The sequence below is a fragment of the Ostrea edulis genome, chromosome 10 (assembly GCF_947568905.1).
Source record: "Ostrea edulis chromosome 10, xbOstEdul1.1, whole genome shotgun sequence".
NCBI lineage: Eukaryota > Metazoa > Mollusca > Bivalvia > Ostreida > Ostreidae > Ostrea > Ostrea edulis.
Window position 1 is genome coordinate 10,891,755 of NC_079173.1, and position 25,034 is coordinate 10,916,788.

The window sequence follows — 25,034 nt, forward strand, 5'->3', positions numbered from 1 at the left end:
CATAATTTTGCGGAAATCATGTTCTGGCTCTCCACGAAAATACCTTTTCTAATCATCAAGTCGATCTGAATTTAAAAAAATTATTTATTTTTTTAAAAAGGACATAAAGTATGAACCGTTGATATTTTTAAAATAATGACATGAATAAGTAGTGATATGTACAATAGGGAACGTGCTCTACTCGAGTATTTCTTCCGAGAGCCCCGTTTCGTGTTTCCGCCGTGTTTTTATAACAAATTCGTTGAAGTCGTTCGACTACATATACGTATACAAAAAAACCATTGTCCTTTTTACCACGGTAATAACTCGTTCATTTAAAAATGTACGAGAGCGTTGCACTTCTCCTAAATTAATTGCTCTGTGTAGTGTATTTAACTTTTAAAATGGACTTGTAACAAACATTTTTCGTTCAGTGAATGAAAGCGTAAACATTCTCCGTAACCGAAATATTTCTCCAATTTGTCTGTGGAATGCCGTTTTCCATTCTCTGTCGATATTACAATCGTCTCCACGAAAAAAGAATTAACAGCCCCGTAGCGAATCTGCAAAACCTTATAAATTACCAAGTGTCACGTGATTGGCTTGAGTTATCAGACGGTTTACGTCGAATTGAAGAGAAGTGTGTAGATTTCAAGCGAATTCGTGAAAAAGGAACAAACAGACGTTTACGGTAGGTGTAATTTCTGTTCTGTTTTTTGATTATTGTTTCTCGATAATCTGCGTCATTTGTTCTTGTCTCGGAATGGATAAATGAATGCTAAATTCATCGATATACAAGATATTTACTTGCCGACTCGAAATTCAACATGGCCGCCACACACAAGGACAGCGTATTTACATAGTTGTTTCTATCTCGCCTGATTTAAGACAGTATTCTTCCACTTTACTTTTACGAAATTTACTTAGGTGAAATTTGTCTTAAATAAATTTCGTTCAGTCAAAAGTTTTACTAAATTGTAGTAAAAGTAAATTGGTAATTAATTTATCAGCTATATGTAAATGCATTGGCAGGCTGCCATAGCGAAGCTCCGCCCACTCCCAGAGCAGACGATATTTTACTCAATACACACACGGCAAAGTTGGTCAAGCTGACACAAATATTCCTGTCGATTGCACACTGGTCTGTAATAGATTACAAACGTGCACACATGTATAGTTTTCGATAAGGGGCCTCGACGTGGAATTTAAACGTGCGTTTGAGATAATAGCATGTCAGATCATAGTGAGAAATGCATGTAGCGTTCGCGACGAGGTCTAAATAATTTAATCACTACGCTGGAGTCTGGAATTAAAAACATGCATGCATTTTCCTTGGGAATAAATGTAGTGGGGATTATTATTTTTTGTTGTTGTAGAAATAGGGAATTCTAAATTATGTCAGCACTATTGAAATATTTTCATGTTGATATATTAGAAATGTTTTGTAAAAATGAAAAAGAAAATATACTAGTACATATATCTGACGTTGCATGTACTTTTATCATGTGATGACAATCTGATATACAGTTGCATGTTTTGGAAATTTTCTTGATTCAACTTATTTACAACTGATTTTTAAGCTGGCAAAAATATGTTGATAATCTTTGCTTCCGTTTTCAGAAGTGCACACTTTGCTTAAACTTGAGATTACGTCTTGACGAGTAGATAAATTTTCTGTACTTCACAGTGAACACAAATGATAGTACTGTAATGACGTGATTGGCTAAAAAGCATTTCCCCCTAGTATCAGTTCCTCTACTTAAAAAAACATTTTACTTGTTGTTCTATAAATATATATTATATTTAGATGTCACTTGGGACTATGTTTCATACGTGGTATTTGAAATTGTAATCCTTTACTTTGAATTTTATTTAAATTCAAATTTTAGTAAAGAGAGCTTCAATTTCAAATATAACTACCCGAATATTAAAAGGGACACCACTCATCACAAATGGGGTTTGAAATATTAAATAGATTAAATAACGCTATTATCAATTATAATTTCTAGCCTCGTAATCAAACCCATCAGATAAGAAGGAAAGTGAATTGTAATAGAAAATCTAAATCTGAGTAAAATTATTCATCGTCCATGTAGTGTTTGATAAATAAACCATCTTGTATTGTAATTCAAACGCTCCCGAGACTTTGAATTTAATATCCACAGATTTTTCTTTCTTTTGCTATGCCGTGGTAGAGTATTTCTCTTGCACGATGTATTGATTTGTTCATTTGAGATATTGGAGTGAAATTCCGGCGGCGTAGCAGAACATCATTCGCTGTCTTTACACGAGCGAGAAGGAAGGGAAAAAAAGTGTTTCATTGCAGTTTTACGATGTCTTCAGGAGTATGTTATCTGCGCATCTTTTAATAGTAAAGACAAGTTTTGTTTTGCTAGTCGTTTACGTGAGTTGACGGCAGGAACATTGGCAAGGATTCTAACTTGTGCAAATTTTCTCTTTCTAATGTTCTGTTATCGGTTTAAAAGAATGTAGAAAGTGATTTATTTTCCAGCGGATTTACTAAACGATTCTCTCTAGCGCTTTATCACTTCTTTCTCAAATTATTCGAAGCACAAAAGGATTTTCATTAAGAGAGATAAGTGAAAGGAAAAAAATATTTCTGCATATGCATGAGAGAGAGAGAGAGAGAGAGAGAGAGAGAGAGAGAGAGAGAGCAATGTGCATTAGATCTGCAGTTTCCTGCCCACACAAGTAATTCGCCATGATATCCTGCATTGTTTCTTGCGCGCTTTCCTGGTCTCTACTGTTTTATATATTACTACTAGAAGACATGCGGTGGGCTATAACGGGCTTCATATAGTGGTACGTGTTGCAACAACCCTGAGAAAAGAGCACTTGGTCCATCGGGCCTCATAGCATTAAAGCAAAGTCGGGCTTGAAATTATGAAAGAAAATGAGGCATTACTGTTTGCTAAAATGCTAAAATAATGCATGGGTATTAAGGAGCAAAATAAGGCCTTATTGTGGTTTGATAAAGTAATGCATGAACATTAAAGCAAAATAAGGCCTTATTGTGGTTTGCTAAAATGCTAAGATAATGCATGGGTACTAAGGAGCAAAATAAGGCCTAATTGTGGTTTGCTAAAATGCTAAGATAATGCATGGGTACTAAGGAGCAAAATAAGGTCTTATTGTGGTTTGCTTGATTATTGGGAGATAAAAATATACACTACATGTTTATGTGATAACTGTATAAGATCAAGTAACACGATCTGATATAGGTCTCAAACGGAGACTACCGAGGTACACCGAATTCTCTCTCTCCCGTGTTCCTACCCACTCTCTCTCTCTCTCTCCGATATATTTTAACTTTCTCCCCTTTTCTGCCAAATTAAAAAAATCTATCGATGCAGAGTCGTAAATGATTTAATAAACAAGTGAAAAGTAACCTTGTTAACTATCATCGCCAACGACAATTCTGCCAAGGCTGGGTTTTCAAAGGTTTCGATCGATATGTGATAGAATTGCAAAAAAGGTCTTTTTTATTAGGAGTAAGATGACAACAGAATTATGGGTTCTTACCCTAATGATATGCCTACGTAGACGTATAGATTTTACCATCTCTGAATGTTAGTACAACTCGCGGTAATTCACCATTATCATGAGTGACGATACATTGATTGTTTTTTTTTTGGTTGAAAATCAATGAACTAGAAATTTTTGACAGGGACCCCCCCCCCCGACCTATGCTACATGTTATCTATTTCACGGTGGATGTGTATGATGGGATATCTATTCTGCAGTACAAACAAAAATCTTAACTTTTTGCCACTTTGTCATCCGTTTCATTAGCAGATAACAGTGTATTAATTAAAGCCCAGAAAATGACTCTAACTTATGTAAATTATGCACGTTGGCCCCTCTGCTCATAAACGCTCCCATGATTAACATGAAAATAGCAGGGGCTGTTTTACTTACTTTTTTTAAAAGCTGATTACGCCTATAATTTTTGCCCGTATAAAGACAATGACTGTAATATCCTTTTAGCGTATGTATTAATTTTTTCTGGAACATTACTGCAATATACGACACAGTTTTCCGTTGACTTAAGAGAAAACCAAAATAAGGTGGTGATACTTTGGAGATCGTAAAAAATAAGAATTCATGTTAATAATCTTAATCGTTTTGTCATATAGTTTGCTAAAAGAGTAATCTTAACAAACTTCATCCTCTAGCTTTAGGAAGGGAAACGTTCTTTTTCTACACATATTGAAAATCAGCGTTTGGTCGCGGCACCGATCTCGTGAAATTTTAAATTTGTATATTGATTTATTTTTTTTATGTAATTGTAGAGATATTCACTTGTTACGTAACATTCAAGTTCCTCTACTACAAAATCATAATCTGAAGTATTTCGAAACATCTAAATAGGGAATTTGTGATAAAGTGCCTATATTTCCTCAAAATCAACTTTTATCACGTGTATTTTCCCTCGTTTTCTCATATTGATACTGTGAGCCATTTTGTACCCTCCACAGTCATGTTGTAGTAAACATTTTTGTGATGAATATAATAATTTGGAATTCTTTTCTCTTTTCATTGAAATGGAAATTTTTCGATCTATCAAAATCTGAAATATAAAGACAATTTGGAAAGCCTGTCTTTTTCCTCTAACCTACATACTGGTTGGTTGTACGAGTGTATTTCATATGAAACATGCTCTCCCCATTTTATTAATAATAAAAAAAAAAGTTATATCGATTTTTGACAACAGACCCTTAACACGAGCTCTATTAATCTACAGGCTTCAGGAAACACACACCTACATCCGCCGGTGGTGTACGTAGATTTGATATTATACTCGACACGACAGAGTGCACATGCGCCATGCTGAGGCAAAAGCGGAAGCTGAAAATCGATTTATCCCGGAATCGTCCTCGGCTAACCCCGGGACCACAGCTAATCTCTATCGCAGCATTGATTTTATGTCAGTTTATTGAACTCTATTCCGCTCACAGCCTTCTTTTTTTTTGCATTAATTAAAAAAAATGGTCATTATTTGGATAGAAACTATATACATTTACACAAGGGGGCCTGTGATCTCTTTTCTCTCTGCGTATATATTGCATAATGTGTTTACGTCATTAAAAGAGGAATTCCTGAATGTTGAGGAAAAATAAAATACATCAAAGTTAGGATTTTGTTGTCTTTTGAAAACTTGTTTTTTATAGCCCGTCTTCCCTGGTAAGTGTTTATGTATTGCTATTTATATTCTAGACAGCGTGGTCGTATTCAGTCAAATTCATTTAGCTCTTTTCACGTGTTCTGTGATAATGGGACTGACGCCGAGCGTGTGTTGACTTTTGAGAAGAAGTTTACACAAACTATGGTGAACGTCCTGGATATAATGCCAAATTCGGAAGCACTTGTTCCGGTCCTGTCCGGAACACTAATAAGAGACCGCGTTGTTTAAATTAAAAAAAAGAAACCCAACTCAATTACATGCGGATAAATGAAAAAAAAAAAATTATACATGTGCACTGTGATTTCAAGGGCATGCGTGTAGAAATTAATACAGGTTTTGAAACGATATCCTGGTATCCATATGCATATTTTTATCCCTACCCTATTCTAAGGAATATTTTTTTTTTTAAATATCATCACGTTGATAGTAAAAACAACCAAACTATTCACATTATCGTCAATAATTCGCATAAATAAGTTATGTTGAAATCAATTAAATCACTAATTAGCACGCATGCTATCAGATATAGTTAGACAGCCTTTCAAAGGATGTAAATCTCGTTACCTGCGCATAGAATGCTCATTTAGATAGCCGTGCACACGTTTAGCAGAGGTTTTTATGGGGGTCAGCGCCATAGTTTAATTGGCCATTAAATATGTCAACATACATTTTTATTTGGACGAGACAATACGGCACGAAATGCTTTTAGCCTTCAATAAACAATGATAAATGACAACAAAATAAAAACACATTTGTAAAATTTGTCTGTATAAAGAGATGGTAAAAAAAAAATTATCCCTGTTTTACGCCTTTCTTTGAAAATCAGTAAGCGACGCAGTTTTTGAACTCTGTAATGATGCTTGTATATGAAGTATTTTTAATAGGGGAGGGAGGAACAAGTGGAAAAGAAAAAGTTGAGTTCAATTCCACCGTTTTCATAATGATAATTGCCAATTTCAACGAAAGGTTAGGATTGGATGCGAGTAAATTCTATATAATTGCCGTGTAAGGCACACTTAACAGATAAGAGTTACAAAGCATAGTTGTAAAGCATATACTCACATGCCTTTTGTTTTATGAAGAAAAAAGAAAGCTCTGGGAAAATCGCAAACTAAATATGGAAAAGTAACGATATGACATAATTCTGGTAGGGTAAAATTTTCAGATAGGGATTTGATGAAATAGCAATGCCAAGTACTATGCAATTGATTTTTAAGCTAAAAATTAGATTTAAAACGCAAACTTGCCAAGGTTTTTGCATCACATTGTACAGAATGACAAATATCACTCATTATCATAATCATATCCATTTTTATAGATATATCGTTTATCAAAATTTTGTACTTTTGAAATTTCAATTTTACTGCAGTTAATTGACATTTGCGTGTAGTCCCTGGCATGTATCAAAATAAAACATCTAGTACACAGCTGCAGATAATTCACAATGGTTCGGATCTACGTGTACAAAATTACAAAAAGTTGAAAGAAATGTTCTTAGTAAGGGCTACATTGACGATGTTTAACGCTGTAGAATCCCCTATATAACACAAACTAGATATCTGCATGTAATACATGTATTTATAACAAACACACTAGATATCTGCATGTAATACATGTATTTATAACACACTAGATATCTGCATGTAATACATGTATTTATAACACACTAGATATCTGCATGTAACCCGTGTATTTATAACAAGCACACTAGATATCTGCATGTAATACATGTATTTATAACAAGCACACTAGATATCTGCATGTAATCCATGTATTTATAACAAACACTAGATATCTGCATGTAATACATGTATTTACAACAAACACACTAGATATCTACATGTAACCCGTGTACTTATAACACAAACTAGATATCTGCATGTAATACATGTATTTATAACAAGCACACTAGATATCTGCATGTAATACATGTATTTATAACAAACACACTAGATATCTGCATGTAATACATGTATTTATAACACACTAGATATCTGCATGTAATACATGTATTTACAACAAACACACTAGATATCTGCATGTAACCCGTGTAGTTATAACAAACTAGATATCTGCATGTAATACATGTATTTATAACAAACACATTAGATATCTGAATGTAACCCATGTTTTAATATTTTGCAATTTAACATCTCTTGCATGTTTTTATAAAACTGTAAATGTGTGTATGTGCGCGTTAACCTGATCCGTTTAGGATTCAATGTTTTACACCCTGTCATGAGAATGAAATTCAAACGGTCACATGCGAATTAGTCTTCAAAATTGTGTTCTAAACTTAAATTTATTTTAACTAGAAATATCATCTCTGGGTAACAAAAGAAAAACCCCTATTGTTGTGTTATGGGAAATATATGCGATCAAGTACAGAAGATGGTGCCAAATTGAAATGATATTAAAACAATTTTCATGGTTCAAGAATATTAAAAATTACATAAGACTGCTAGACTGGATTAAACCTTCATCATATTAAGTAGAAGTTACGCATCATTTACTTAGAGACGAACTATTTGTTGTCAGCGTGATATTAATTAGTCTATCAAGGAAGTGGTGTGTAAAACTGTCATATGAATATTCAAATTTTTGCATAAATTTCTTTAATGCGTTTTAGAAAGGTGTTGGACTTAACCTGTGTTATACAGATTAATTTTGTATGTCCCTACTCTTATTTTGTTCTGTAAAGTACAACTTAAAAGGTTATCACGTGACCCACAAAAACAACAACAATGGGCTGTATAAACAGGCACCTCGCGTTTTATAGACCAGCGCCTTGTCTCTATAGTGAACATGGTAATTATCAATCTGATTTCAAAGTATATAATATTATAGTCAACAATCCGTAAATAGTATCCCACGGAATCATTTTCAAAAACGCGCGGATGATTTTTCATAAATCAAATTACTTTCACTCTGTGCGATTTAGATATGCATATCAATTGATGTAATTGTGTAGAGGCATAAAATATATCATTTTTCTAAATATTTCCAAATACATCACAATGTGTGACGACCTGCGTCACGTGTAACTTGTTATATAACATTTAAGGAAATACGACTGTGTTTGGGTAAGCTTGTATCTATTTATAGTGGAATAAATCGTAATTGAAAATGATCTGCACCGCAAAGTTACATTTGAATGCCAATGAGGCGGGGAATTTTCCCCCAAAGACCATCGGGACTGTTAATGACCGATTTGTACACATTATTTATATCACTGTGATGTAAATAAACGAAATCTAGGTAATCTCTCTGGTTTCCAAAAAGTCGTTATTTTCGAGTGTCTCAACGCGACGCCAGAGTGATTCTGGTAGACTATACAAATTACAGTATAGAGCGATAAACTAAAAGGATACCGCGAGTAAAACACAATAAATACACGCTAGCTTTGTACAAATCATCCGATAAGACTCTTCTGTCAGGTGAAAGAAAAGAAATCGCGTTCGGCCTGTGTTCTCCTTATCCTTTACGCCAAACAGACGAAGCTGAGCTTTAATTGATTAACATTTTTGTAAATACACACGATGCATTAAGCGAAATATATTTACACAATTAACATACAACAAAGGATATATGCATACTAGTACTTTTGGGAAAGTAATTTTTTTCCACATTGAATTTTTTGGGGAAAGAATTATATAGGATAGAAGCCTAAATTGGTCCCTTAAAAACGCGAAATTTCGAGGGAAATCTTTGAGACATTTAGATACGTATTTTTAAAAAAACCGCCATTTTCTACAATTTAGCTTAAGAAAAGACTCAATTTATACAGTATATTATGTATCGGGTTTTGTTTTCAGTTTCATTTTTGTAGACCAATAACGTAATACCTTGTTACTTTTCTTCTTTTATTTACATTTTAAAAAAAAACTGGTCAACGTGGCAAACAAGATCGATATTGTTATCAGTAACGTATCAATGAGAGATACGATGAGAGATGCGATGTGAGATGCGATGGGAGATGCGATGAGAGATACAAGATACAATGGGAAATACAATAAACCCTACTGAGTGTAGTAACGAAGGCGTTCTATATATCAATCCAACAGTTATGACGTCATGCATATCCAATGATTAAACATTAGCAACATTTGTCCAAAAATAACGTGTACGCACACACACACACACACACACACACACATATATATATATATATATATATATATATATATATACATGTATATATATATATATATTCAATAAATTATTTTTCTTGGTATCGGAGTAGAATAAAGGGGAAAAAAAATTGGATTTTATTTTTTGACTTTATATATATATATATATATATATATATATATTAAAACGTTTGATCAAAGTAGACTAAACTTTCCTTTAAAAGAATCAAACTGAGTTTTAGGGGGACAATTCGGATCATCTTTACCATTTATTGTATCCCGGGAAATCAGCAAGACAGGTTTTAAATTTTATTTGGCGAGTATTGGCCGTGGCATACAGCAAGAATTTGCGGGAGGCCAATCACAACACATCTGGGCAAACCCACACCAATGCATCATCAATCAACAGGTTCCAAATTGACTACCCTGGGGAAACCACGGATGATTACATAATTACAATATGTTAAATTAACCTAATATTTACATGTAGCTTAATTACGCAGTGAGTTATGATAAAAGTAATGAAGTTCACAACAGACACAAAATCACAGAATAATATTTTGTTACAAAGAACAGCAACTTCATTGTCAACACAACAATATAAATATGGAAACAATGGATTTGGTGTACTAAAACGCTTGCTTCAGAAAAGGCATATTTTTAGCGTTCAAGTAACAGAAAAATTTAAGATTTTTAATTTAGAAACCCAAGCCTGAATGCCAAGACAAGGAATTGGTACCTGAAAGAAATGCAATACAACACAGCAACCATTAATCATAAAATAGAGGCGATTCACAAAAAGACCCCCCCCCCCAAAAAAAAAAAACCAAACAATAAACCCCACTACTTTTAAAGTTATGTTTGGCCGCTCTGGACGAGTCGAAATCCCGAAGTGCTTTAACACTTGTGCAGAAGGACCACAATATCCCGAACTCGAACTAATATAACTGCAATTTTAACTATTTCTCGTAAATGAAAGGCATCTATTTTAAATGACAGTATAGATGCTAATATAGCACTATATGTCCAAATGTACCTCCACCACACGATTTTTGTTGCCACCTTTCCACGTTAAGTATTCATATAAGCGGCAGTCTTTCCAAATTTCATACACTTAGGATTTAAAAAAAAATCAAGTGTAAGAAGAGAAAAAATTGACTGCTATATTTATTTAATTTCTTGGGGGGGGGGGGGGGGGGGACCCGGTGGTTTTGTGCAAATTCATATGATTGTCCTTGTACAGTGAGAAAAGACGTAATATCTATGGAATACACAGAGACAGGAAACAGGGGGGGGGGGGGGGGGGGAACCTACGCGAGTCTGGGTAGGTTTACGTACGTTGTACAGCGCCATTATGCTGATGGAGAATCAATCAATAAAGTGATTTCGTGACTCCGGTGTTACCTCCCACGATGTAGGGGGCAGGAGTGGCCTTTTATTACCGGAATATGGAGGCATATTCAGATTGTAGAGGAAACCCGATCAATATATCTGCTACCGTGAGGACCATCAGTTTGCAAATAGTTAAAATGTATAATATCCTACGAGACGGTGTTAAGCTGTTAGATTCATTCATGATAATCAATGCCAATTATGCTACGTGTGATTTATCAGAACTGATCTAATTAACAGATGCGTATATTAGACAAAAACACCAAACTTGGGGAGACAAATCTCGTGAATTTGATTTGGAAAACCACCGCTTGTGATCGAAATTGTAACCCTGAGATTTTCATTCTACTGGATTTAATAACCAATCTCTCTCTCCCCCTCTCTCTCCACTAAACGCTCCGCATTAGAGATGGAAGTTGCGGGTCTCACAGTCGTAAAAATCCAGGTCCATTGTCACGTATTGTTAAGGATGAACCCTCTCTTTCCTTCTTTTTCTCTCTTTCTGCTTTGACTTGAGTTATAGGTCAAAAGCGTGGCACTTCACTGACAACTCCTGGTCTTCGTGTGAATGAAATAGTCTCCGTGGGACGTTAGCGCTGTTCAATCAGATTCCTTAAAATAAGGTCGTATTGATTGGTTACCGAGGTAACAAAATTGCAAACGTCGAACTCGTTTTTAAGATCATAAATACGTACATTATCGTTTTGAAAATTGATGCTGTATACAGGCTTATTTTCGCTACAGTTTTAATTTCCCTATTTCCTGTAGGTCAAATCCGTGAAACTATGACAGCGGTGAAAATAATTTATTCATAACGTTTATATAGATTGGACATAAAACCGTGAATTTTATACTGAAGTGAATATAATAAATTCCGTGAGTTGATTTAAAGCTGTGTACAATGAAGAGAACATGCATCGACTTGGACTTCGCCGTAAACCTTAAGTTTATCAAATATAAAATACGTTGACGATATGTTACTTAATAATTTCCAATTATGAAAATCTTAAACTTCTATTCTTTCAGCTTGTCTTGTGTATGGTTATTTCACAGTAAAAATATACCCTACATATTGTGAACAACAGACTCGTATTTGTCCAACGGCGAATAAGAAAACGCGTAGAAAGGCGATAAAGAAGATCGGGCAGTGAACTTGGATCGGGGTGTCGGCGGCACTTAGGTATGAAATATACAATCCGAGTGATACCTTTCAACCGTTTGCAATAAATTACAGCATCTCCTTACACCGGCCTCCCGCTTGTTATCCCAGTCCTAAACAACGAATGTTGGTTATATGATTTGAATGGGCACTTAATTGATGATGCTAGGCAACGAAATGTGATTTTTATCAGCTAAGAATTAGTTAAAGATGTCTTAGTTTTGACTAGGTTAAACGAAATTTGCCACCGTAATGTGATAGCATTAGGACATTACTGTACCACCCAAATGGGATCATGGACAGGTGTATATTTTTGCTCAAAGAATCATCAAGGTTTATGAAATAATTGATCGTAACACTTCTTTTATGTATAAATTTTGCAGTTTTCTTCTTCGTGTAATTAAATCTATATCTTTCTGCTTTTCCTCGTAATGCCTCATAATCTTTGATACTACACCTGTACTTTGAAATTTTGATAATAATTATCAATCTAAATAGATTTACATGAAAAAGTATGTAAATTGATAGTATTTTTCATTTAATAAATCTCGCAATACAGACTGTATGTATATGCGGCAAATTTCCATACTGTGTATATGTTCATTATTTTCTGATAAACGCTAGTTAATTACCTTAGATCTGTTCATTGAACCTTTGGCAATAAAATGTAGCGTAGTGTGTGTAAACAGGTGCAAATTTAATATGATAAGCATGGTTCGTTTTTTATTCACATTTAGTATTCAGAAAGTGAAATAAACACATAAATATCAATTTTATATCTTTTAAAATAAAGGAAGTACATATACGTCAGATGAAATGAATACTGAACAATTTTACACCCCCTCCCCCCTGGTACACATGTGTGATGTATTTGACAGACCTTCAATTCGTGGAAATCTGCCAAAGATTTTCGGAATACTTGGCAAAGCAAAAAGCTCTCTCCACAAGAAAAATAAGGAAGGCAATAAAATGACTTCATCCGATTAGTGTTGTGTTTTACTGCTATTCATAAAGGATTTAAAGTTTTCCGTTGAAAAAAAAATAATAACCTTGACGATAATAATATGAAAATAATGAATTGGGCATATTTTATTGTTGAAATATTAAAAGACAAAAGGATTGGGCACAGGTTCTTAAAACATAGAAAAGAATCAAATTTGATTACCTATTAATTCCATTCTTTTTTTTAATACATAAAACAACAATATTGCGGCCATGTGCGAGACCTGGGTGTCTATATCTTAACAGAAAAAGTTAAGGAGGTTGTGTGGTTGGTAGATATGCAACACGCCCATAGCTATTGTTGAAGACAATGGAATATGTGTAATGATAATGTGGTGTTGGACATTTAAGATTTTGCGTCATTCAGTAAGAAAAAAAAATGTGTAATTTTATTGTAACAATAATTACGAAATCTGCGCAGGAGTCTACGTATGTAACACGCGAGTCACATGGAACAGTGTAACTTTAAGGATGAATGATACATCGTCATAATGGATGACTTCCTTTTGAAACATGGATGAAAATATAGATATCAGTAATGCATGTAGATTTCTTTTAAATCTAATTGCGTAGCTGGGTAGCTCAGTAGGTTAGCATATAAATTGCTGATTGGTTGTTCGTTCGATCGAGTCTAGCAGGGATTTCGAGTTTTTCCCAGATTACTTTCTGCTAAAATTGCATTTTAAAAATTCTTCCTTTTTGACATAATAAGTAATTTGAAACTTTTCAATATCAAAATATTCTTGCACATATCCTCCACTTTCCATCCATATAAAATGTCTTTGTTGTGTTATCCCTCGAGCTAATAAGACAGGTGAATATTTTCAAAATTACGGAAGATTTCACATCTGTGTCGTACTGCTATATGGGGAGGTTCGATGTGTTATTGAAGTGAAGGTCATCGTTGGTCCGACGGTAATATTGAGGTCGCGGCATCTATGTCCGACAGTTCATGGATTATCTGTAATGTGGTACAGCAAGTTAGAACGTGCAGGCCACATATCAATACGGTAAAATGCGATAAAGATATGCTCTAGGCAAATAAAAAAAAATTGATAAAGAAAATATTTTTAAAAACCCCATCTGCCATAGAATAACACGTACATTAAATGGTAAATAAACTGAAAGTTTTATCAATTTATGATGAATATTTTTGACAGTTTTTACAACAATTTGACAAAACTGACCAGATTTTTCAAAAGTACTCAATAACGAAACTGATATTTCAGAAAATTCAAAGGAAACAATGTCTCAATAGAGACTTGCCTTACTTTGTAAGTTCTCATCACCATGATTATTGCAACGAGATTTTGAAATTGACAGCTATTCATCTCTATACAGAAAGAAGACCAATTGATACTCGAACTCACGACCTCTCGGTTACAAGGCAAATGCTCCACCTCTGAGCTACCGCGACCGGTAAATTTTATGGATGCAAAAGCTTTTATAAATCTTATAATCTATTTCATAGGTTATACAACGTATAAAAGCTCTTACAAATATATTCATGAATGAATAATTGTATCGCGTGTCATCATGTAAGAAAAATTAAAACTGTACATTCAAATTTGATTTGTATGGAGGAAATTTTCCTTTCACGGCACAAATTTCCATTAAGGAAGAATAACATACGATCATGATGGCGCACTTCCTTTCGAACTATAAACGGAAAAATAAATATCAGGAATATATTTCATGTCTCTTTTATAGCTATCTACTTCATCGGGTTCATGAACATGCAAGCTTCAATCCATATTGTATAAGAGTTTTCTCTGGTGCATTACTCAACCTAAGAAAATATTAACCAATTATCAGAAGACTATGTATACGTCTGTAAATTTCAAGAAATCGTCTCCAGTAATAATCGTACTATATTAAAACTATTGTACGTGTAGAAATGTGAAAGCCACATGACATACATGTATATAGAAGTTTACGAGCAGAATAATTGCATCACGACTTTCATATATAATATCACGTGGTCTAAATTGTGGTGTGATGAAAAGGAATTCTGTATATAAAAGATGTGGATTACACAACTTATTTGTTAATCATCGTAACCTATAACATTTCATACTTAGTGTGATTAGTGCAATAACGAACCTATGCTAAGGATAAATTTGTTGCATGAATTCTTCTTGGTTTTTACGAAACGTAATGAATGGTTATGAGTTCATGCATTTTTTTATCGACATATTTTGATTAATCGTGAAAAAAAAGAAGAACTTATGCGCATTTTTCGCGAAGGAATTATTTAGCCCGTAAAGTTACTTTCATTTTTTTTTTAAGGCAAAAGTAATTTTTTTGAAATGAAGATCACACACACGCACACACCTTTCTGATATATACATTTGATAAACCTAACATATGACATCATGTAATTGTAGAAAGAACAAATACACCATTTTGTATCACGTACCATTTCCACAAATACAGAGAGCACTAGAAAACACGACTGGTATTTTTACTATAAATGTATCTTTCAAACAGTGGTCAATGGTAAACTATTTTCTATTGTTTTCGATGATATGGAAAAAAAGCAAGCACTAAAAGTGACGTTTTCATTGAGAAAAAAAAAAATGCTTTATTTCTGACGTTAAACTATACGAATTGGTGGTAAGGAAAATGGTCATAAATATTGCCTCACGAGAATTTAAGTATGAAATAAAACATTTCAAATATGGAAGATTTCATATGACTCTCCCAATCTTGGAGGTAATGTTAGTCCTTACCATGTACACGAATCCTGTTAAAATCACATAATGTTAATTAAAAACACGTAATAAATTCTCTTACTTTTACGTGTCTACAATTTGGAATAAAATTGCGATTTCATAATCATCTTTGTGATTTGATTATTTCATAGAACTTATTAATTTCACAGAACCAATTAATTTCACGGAACTAATTACATTTTGTACACGTGTTGTACTAGCTGCAATAGTGTAGCCCTCTCCAATATTTTTTTTTATCCCGAAAATGTCAGAATTAAAAAAATCGGATGGGGCTACAAGATTGCATTTAGTGTTGTACAGGTATATTGTAGTAAGAAATTACAGATACATGTATGTAAAGGAGTGAAATAAATTGTATGTTAGTTATTGGGGGGGGGGGGGGGGGGGTGAGTCACCGAATGAACAATATCCACGGTTTAAAATCATCAGTTTCATTATTCGGTATTGATATATTAAACAGTTTACATATTTAAAAAGTATCAATCATTAATAATAATTATTGTGTGTCGTCAATAGGTAAGATATATAATAAAAAAATATTTCTGTTATAGCTGATATGGAATTCTTAAATTGGTACACGCGGTCCTGAAATACTAAAACCTCTAATGTTGAACATCTTATATAGACTATAAGAACACTGAATTTAAGTAGCTTCTTGCGTGCATTGGAGCATTTTTATTTACATTCATTGAGAAGCCTGAATCGGTATTCTAGCTTATAATCCCAACAAAGAAATGATTCTTGACTTCTCTTACCTTGGTTGACCCGGCACAATGCACAACCTGAAACTGAACCCCGTACTTTGATCAGGGACGGTAGCGGAAATACAAACCTCGATTCACAAAATAAAACTTTTAAAAAATGTTTTCACCTTGATGGTGGTATTAGTTGTAGGAATAGGGTGTAATGTGAACACAGAATTTTTCTTCAAAAAGATATTTTGTAATTTGCATACAAAAATGGCTTGGAAAACCGGTGTAGGTCGATTTTCGGAGATTTCGTCGACACGAAAACATTTAAACCTTGTTGCTGTGCTTTGTAAATGAAATCTTAAATTACTTTGAATTCATTCTAACGGTAATATCCAATGGCCTCCATCGACGATAACATAAATTGCATAACATTTACATTAACATTTTTTCCCAGTAATAAACCTATACTATTTGAGTGTATTTTATTTTCCAATAAAAACACTCATCTTTCAACACGACTGCATAACCCGTAAATTGCAAAATATAAATAAAATGCAATCAGTTCATTAATTTTATGGTATGATTTAAGCAGTCACAAATATCGGATATAAAGTGTAATTACTGCATGCTAATTTATTTGCTTTTATCCCCAAAATACTACACATCCACCCTTTGTTACTCGCACATGTTTCCCCAAATAATCGCATGGTTTTGCAAAGTGCTTTGACGATTTCTTATCATCAGCGTGGATATCGTCATGTGTAGGCTAGTGTGTTTGCGCATGACACGAAACAAGCAAAGCAACACAGCAATGCAAGGTCTTGACAATCATCTCGATAACTTCTAAACCCGTTAGATACACGTACCTTGAAAAGTAAAAAAGAAGAAAAAGAAAACCCGGATAAAAGGCTTTTATAGCAATATCGTCTATGGTACATGTAATAGAGAAAGTCCTGTTGTGAAACCATAAACCTACAGGTAATGATTTCTAAGTGCATGATGTATTTTATATGAAATACTATAGTCCTGATGCAGTGATCGGATTCACACACTGTACGACTGCATGTGAGCGAGTTTGACCCCGAACTTCCGCCGACATTGCGTAATGTGTATAATACCATTGCACCGACTCGCTTTATTCAGATCTATTGTAAACACGCGCATCAGATTGTAAAAATAGATCCCTGAAGTCGGTCGGTGTGCGTAGTTGATCTGTATTTTTGTGATTTTTTTTTGTTTGAATGTTATATTCGTTTGATGTATGCAAATTCGGCGCTATAAATATTAACCATACAATAAAACATCGTTGTAAAAAAAAATTCTTAAAAAAACGTGTAGGACGACATAGTGGATATTGTGCTGGTAATATTAAACGGAGTGTAAATTTTCATATAAAAGTACATTTGCTAAAGGTTTTGTGCAAAGTCCGATAGCGGAACAAATCAAGGGCTTAATTGAGGAGGCGAGAAAACCGTGTGGTGAAAATCTTCTCCACTATTTAACGTAATATCGCAATGTCTCTTTATTTTAATCATTTATGTAATTTCTTCGTATGTAAATATACTTTATTATTTATGGGATTTTTTCATGGCCGTGTTGGATAGAGAGAGTTAATTTTTGTATGCTCTTCTTGAACTAAAAGAGTTAATTAATGCATGCCGTTTGATGAGTGGGTTTTATATAATATATACTTTACGTATATAATCTTAACATACCTTACTTTCCATGGAATATCATGTTCTTTATAAGAATCAGCAATCGTAAAATCATTAATTTTCGCGGGACCAAATATTGTGGTTTTCATGAAAACGGACATAACCACGAAATCCGTCTCGAAGATGACCTGAACTATTAAGAATTCTATTAAATCTTCGACCACGAAATAAGTTCCCCGTGAATATACTTACTGCCCCACCCCCACCCATGAAAATATGATTACTTGAAAATAAGTGATTGGTATATTGATTCGTTTAAGGACTTAACCGCCTGGATTTGTCCTGATAGAGTTTTTAAAAAAAACAATGTAAATCTTGAAAATAGATATTAGGCTCCTATATAAAATAGATACTAGGCTCCTATATAAAATAGATACTAGTCTCCTATATAAAATAGGTAATAGGCTCCTATATAAAATAGATAATAGGCTCCTATATAAAATAGATAATAGGCTCATATATGAAATAGATACTAGTCTCCTATATAAAATATATACAAGTCTCGTATATGAAAGATAAGTTATATTTTGATTTGCAATGTTCTGGCTGCATATTTTTTTTTGATAAAGCTAAGAATATCCATGTGTATGTATTTCGTGACATCGATTGAATGAAAATCATGTTATGAAGCCAAGCCACAGGTGCACGTTGAAGTTGTTAAACAAAAAAGTAAAACCTTCCTTATTCAATATGAAAAAGAAATCGTTGACTTAAAAAAAAGTTGTTGTAGTTTCAATAGAGATTTTTAAAATCAAAATAGAAATCGAATATTTTTGTCTTGGTATCAGCGAAAGATACGTAATGCCTGCGTGTAAATCATCGTAAATATTTTAGAAGAATGTGCATCTACATATGTAGGAAGAAATTCTCTTATTACACAATACTAAAGTGAAAGTTAAAAGCATGCGCATACTTCGTTGTCGTAAATATCTCGGACATTGACCTTTTCAAATGTCTTTTCCTGATGAGGAATTCATTCTGATAAATAGCGTACGTCTCCGGCACTGGGGCAATTTGATGCCATTTCCCCCACAAAGTTGAATTTATTATATGGTATCGTATGAAGCCTTCATTAATATTTCTTTCCGAGGCCCAGTTTACAGATGCAGGTGAAAATATAATTTCCTCGAAGTAGGAAAGGATTGGGTGAATAAATTAAAGACTTACACAGCAACAGGACGCCATATTTATTTCTTATATATATATATATATATATATATATATATATATATATATATATATAGCATAGTGCCATAGCTGAGTCCATTTTCATGTTTTCTACTATATATATTTCATTGACAAATATCCTCTCTGAGAACAATCATTCTGAACTCATTTTTGCACTAATTTTTATTACTTCTAAAACATTTATTACAAAACATCTGGACATGAATTCTATTCATGATTTTTAAAACTTTTACCAACAATTTGCAGAAATATGAGTAATGAAACTTTAACATCAACTTTTAGCATTCCATGTCCTTATATTATCCTTCGAGTGGAACGAAAACCTTGAGTGTGGTGTTCTTACACTGAGACCATAAACTGCAGATATTTGTCCTGTTAATGGTGTAAAAGTTATTATGTAAAACTCATACGGTACCAATTTTGATGCACCAGATGTGCATTTCGACAAATAATGTCTCTTCAGTGATGCTCAACCGAAATGTTTGAAATCCGAAATAACTATGAAGTTTTAGAGCTAAATGTAGCCAAACTATCAATTGAATCTTGATGAGTTTATGAAAATAATTTAGAAAAGTGGTTGTTTTCGATGAATTATATATATATATATATATATAGAGAGAGAGAGAGAGAGAGAGAGAGAGAGAGAGAGAGAGAGAGAGAGAGAGAGAGAGAGGGGAATTATGAATTGCGTAAGAATAACAAAGTTACTGCTTTTTGGTTAATCTGTTGTAGAGGACAATCAATCGTGTTTATCTGTCCGCAGGTTTCTTAGAATAGACGTCTTTCTGCAGGAATTTATTTTTCTTTTAAATCGATGTTCTTTCTGCACTGCTATGAAACATTTGGTAAATAACGGAACTAGCTTAGATAATACGCCGTAGTCGTGTGCTTTATAATCAAGTTAATGTTTCGTGAAACATTGTGGTTTCATTATATTTCGCGAGCATCAGATTTCGTAGTTTTGACACATACATTAATTTTGTGGACTTGAGCGATATACGTATTACTCGTTCGTATGCAATTTAATTTTCGTGATCTTAAATTAACTGCGAAAAAAAATGAATGGGTTTATCGCAGGAATAGCGTTTGGAGCCTTGAACCTTTTTAGATACGACTTGAATAGGAATACATATCACATAAATTAAAATTTACATGTCGTAATGAATGGTAATTGTTTGGAGAGCAACTATTGGGAAAATGATAAATCATTTAGAACGTAAGACCTAAATGAACGTATCCAAAGTGAATAAATGAATTCAATGATAATCAAGAATTTTGATTTGAAAATCGTTACTGATTATTTTCAATAAAAATAATTTATTTTGCGTTTAGATTCGATAAGGGACTGTCCGTATTGTTTGATTGATCATAATGACTTGCTAGTATGTAGATTAATGCTACACGTAATGGTACCCACGAACGGTTTAATGTGGGAATGGAACGGTTCATATGGTGTAGTAGTCGTCTTCAAGGTCTGATGTTTTGAAAATACATGAGGGTATGAACTTCAACGCTTCACGCCGGTTAATGCGCTTCACGCCGGTTAATGCGCTTCACGAAGTAGGCCGGCGTGAAGCGTCGCTGTTCATACCCTCATGTATTTTTAAAAAACGAAATTTAAGACAAAGCAAAGACGATTTTTTTTATTTTAAATTCAACTGTTCGTTGTATGATAATTTGAAAGCCTGGAGTTTGATAGAATAATGTTAATGAAATGCTTAATGTTTGGAAAGCGGTCCTACTAAACACAGAACCTTGATTAGAGAAGTCTATAATAAGTAAACATCCCCAGGATTCTTCAGAGGTCCCTATGGTTCTGTGTAGTAGGAGAGGTCCCTATGGTTCTGTGTAGTAGGAGAGGTCCCTATGGTTCTGTGTAGTAGGACCCTTTGGAAAGTGAAACAAAAGTGTTAAAATTGAGAAAGAACTTTCTGATTTAGCCTCTATTATAAAAGAATAATGATTCAAATGTGCGTTTGATATTTATAAGCTTTGCTCACTCTCATAACTTCAATGGGCGAATCAAGAAAAGGATCCGCAACAAATCAGTTTAATATATTTCACTCAAATTAGATTGATTGATTGATTGAATATTGTTTAACGTCCCTCTCAAGAATATTTCACTCGTATGGAGACGTCACCACTGCCGGTGAAGGGCTGCAAAATTTCGGCCTATGCTCGGCGCTTATGGCCTTTGAGCAGGGAGGGATCTTTATCGTGCCACACCTGCTGTGACGCGGGACCTCGGTTTTTACGGTCTCATCCGAAGGACCGCCCCATTTAGTCGTCTCTTACGACAAGCAAGGGGGTACTGAGGACCTATTCTAACCCGGATCCCCACGGGAACTCAAATTAGATAATACTACATGAGTTTCATGGTATAATACATACATACAAACAGAATATACACAGTACATACATACAACCATTATATACATAGTACATACATACAAACAATATATACACAGTACATACATACAACCATTATATACATAGTGCATACATACAAACAATATATACACAGTACATACATACAAACAGTATATACACAGTACATACATACAAACAGTATATACATAGTACATACATACAAACAATATATACCCAGTACATACATACAAACAGTATATACACAGTACATCCATACAAGCAATATATACATAGTACATACATACAAACAATATATACACAGTACATACATACAAACCGTATATACACAGTACATACATACAAACAATATATACACAGTACATACATACAAACAGTATATACACAGTACATACATACAAACAATATATACCCAGTACATACCTACAAGCAATATATACACAGTACATACATACAAACAGTATATACACATTACATACATACAAACAGTATATACACAGTACATCCATACAAACAGTATATACACATTACATACATACAAACAGTATATATACATAGTACATCCATACAAGCAATATTTACATGCAAACAGTATATACACAGTACATACATACAAACAGTATATACACATTACATACATACAAACAGTATATACACATTACATACATACAAACAGTATATATACATAGTACATCCATACAAGCAATATTTACATGCAAACAGTATATACACAGTACATACATACAAACAATATATACAAAGTACATACATACAAACAGTATATACACAGTACATACATACAAACAATATATACAAAGTACATACATACAAACAAACAATATATACACAGTACATACATACATACAAACAATATATACACAGTACATACATACAAACAGTATATACGCAGTACATACATAAAAACAGTATATATACACAGTACATATACATACATACAAACAGTATATACATAGTACATACATACAAACAATATATACATAGTGCATACATACAAACAATATATACCCAGTACATACATACAAGCAGTATATACATAGTACATACATACAAACAGTATATACACAGTACATACATACATACAAACAATATATACACAGTACATACATACATACAATATATACACAGTATATACATACAAACAGAATATACACAGTACATACATACAAACAGTATATACATAGTACATACATACATACAATATATACACAGTACATACATACAAACGGTATATACACAGTACATACATACAAACAGTATATACACAGTACATACATACAAACAGTATATACACAGTACATACATACAAACAGTATATACACGGTACATACATACATACAAACAATATATACACAGTACATACATACAAACAGTATATACATAGTACATACATACATAGAAACAATATATACATAGTACATACATACAAACAGTATATACATAGTACATACATACAAACAGTATATACACAGTACATACATACAAAGAAAATATACACAGTACATACATACAAACAGTATATACACAGTACATACATACAAACAGTATATACACAGTACATACATACAAACAGTATATACACAGTACATACATACAAACAGTATATATACACAGTACATATACATACATACAAACAATGTATACACAGTACATACATACAAACAATATATACCCAATACATACATACAAGCAGTATATACATAGTACATACATACAAACAATATATACCCAGTACATACATACAAACAAAATATACACAGTACATACATACAAACAATATATACACAGTATATACATACAAACAATATATACACAGTACATATACATACATACAAACAATATATACACAGTACATACATACAAACAGTATATACACAGTACATACATACAAACAGTATATACACAGTATATACATACAATATATACCCAGTACATACATACAAGCAGTATATACATAGTACATACATACAAAAAAATATACACAGTACATACATACAATGTATACACCGTACATACATACAAACAGTATATACACAGTACATCCATACAAGCAATATATACACAGTACATACATATAGACAGTATATACCCAGTACATACATACAAACAGTATATACATAATACGCATCAAAAGTCATCAGGGAAATGCAAGTTAAATGAGAGAACTATGGAAAATTACACAATGCAGTTCATTTAGTGGAGTCAAACATGACTAAATAATAACAGAATTTAAAACACTTTAGCTATATTCACTAGTCGTGCACGACTAAAACAACAAGAACAGAATATGATGACAGTTTCATAACGCTTTAGCTATGTACACTAACCTGCACTCGTGCTAATCCGAGATTCCTCTGACATGTGCAAATGTCACAATATAAAAGCGGGGGTAAAAGTCAGAGGAATCTCGGATTAGCACGAGTGCATGCGACCGTTAGACACGTGAATAATCTCTGATATTTGTTGAAATTAAAATGACTTTTGATCAACGATGAATTCCAACTATATTTAAATACTAGAAAATCACAGAAACTGTTGTTGTAAATAATATCGAATTCTGATGAATCAATAAAAACAAACGTTTGTTTATTTTTACTTCAGTTATATAAAAAAATATCAATCCAGTAGATCCCCCAGTTTACTTCCTTGTGCCATGAAACTTTTTATGAACCTTTCAAGAGTAAATGGAAGCATAGACCATTCATTTTGTGAAACTCCCTTTATTTGATATTTGTTTCAGCGAAAGCAGTGTCGCCTTTGATTGCGGTTGTGTCGGATTGGTTGTAACTTTAGATTCTGAATTTTCCCACAGCATCCTCCATCTCGTGTCATTACCATGCCTTCATAATACATGTACATGATTTTTGGTTTATTCCATTTTTCTCTCTATATTTTTTAAGTTTGCTAACCCCGGGAAAGGAATTGGTTTTCTGTCTGACTATTATATAAGTCTATATCCTATATACCTGTATTTGGTATCGACTGTCGTGAAAGAAAATTCTACCTGGATTGTGAAGAGTTTGGGAGGTGGGGGGGGGGGGGGGGGGGGGGGTCACGCTTGGTATTTCCTGTGATATTTCAAAGATTTCAATTATTGGAAACTGAATTTTAGAATAATTTTTGGTTTTAACGAAAGGTAAAAGAAAATCACATTTCTTTAATTTAGTCCTAAACCATGTACCATTCGCAGATCGATGAATGACATGCTTTACCACTACAAGAAACAAAAAAAAACCCATTAGTGTTATTATTCCCGAGTCCTAATAATTTGTGCGTGTGTGTGAGGGAATATTTCATACTTATAAAATCCATATATTTTCTAGGACAATGGATTCTGTTAAAATTTTCGATATCTGCATCTGCGGTGTTTTGAAATTCATATATTAATATCAATCAAATTCTTCATTCTCCCACCAATAGTACAACCGGT

The 25,034-nt window shown here is 33.3% G+C and overlaps 1 protein-coding gene and 1 long non-coding RNA gene across 4 annotated transcripts in view; one reads left to right on the top strand and one right to left on the bottom strand.

The window, feature by feature from the left end:
- The first annotated feature begins 278 nt into the window (after window positions 1-278).
- LOC125666797 (polycomb group protein Psc-like) overlaps window positions 279-25,034 on the top strand; it is a 49,862-nt gene continuing 25,106 nt past the window's right edge. The window contains exons 1-2 of one of the 3 annotated variants that reach the window (XM_056151912.1): window positions 324-670; window positions 11,734-11,887. The gene's annotated coding sequence lies outside the window, so the exon portion shown is untranslated. Of the gene's footprint in view, window positions 671-11,733; window positions 11,888-12,032; window positions 17,274-25,034 lie in introns of those variants that run through there. The other 2 variants (XM_048900084.2, XM_048900085.2) reach the window with 2 other exon arrangements.
- On the bottom strand, window positions 20,827-23,989 carry LOC130050934 (uncharacterized). The gene is made up of 2 exons (XR_008799325.1): window positions 23,932-23,989; window positions 20,827-21,085 (listed from the first exon to the last, which is right to left on the bottom strand). It is a non-coding gene; the product is annotated as an uncharacterized LOC130050934 (long non-coding RNA).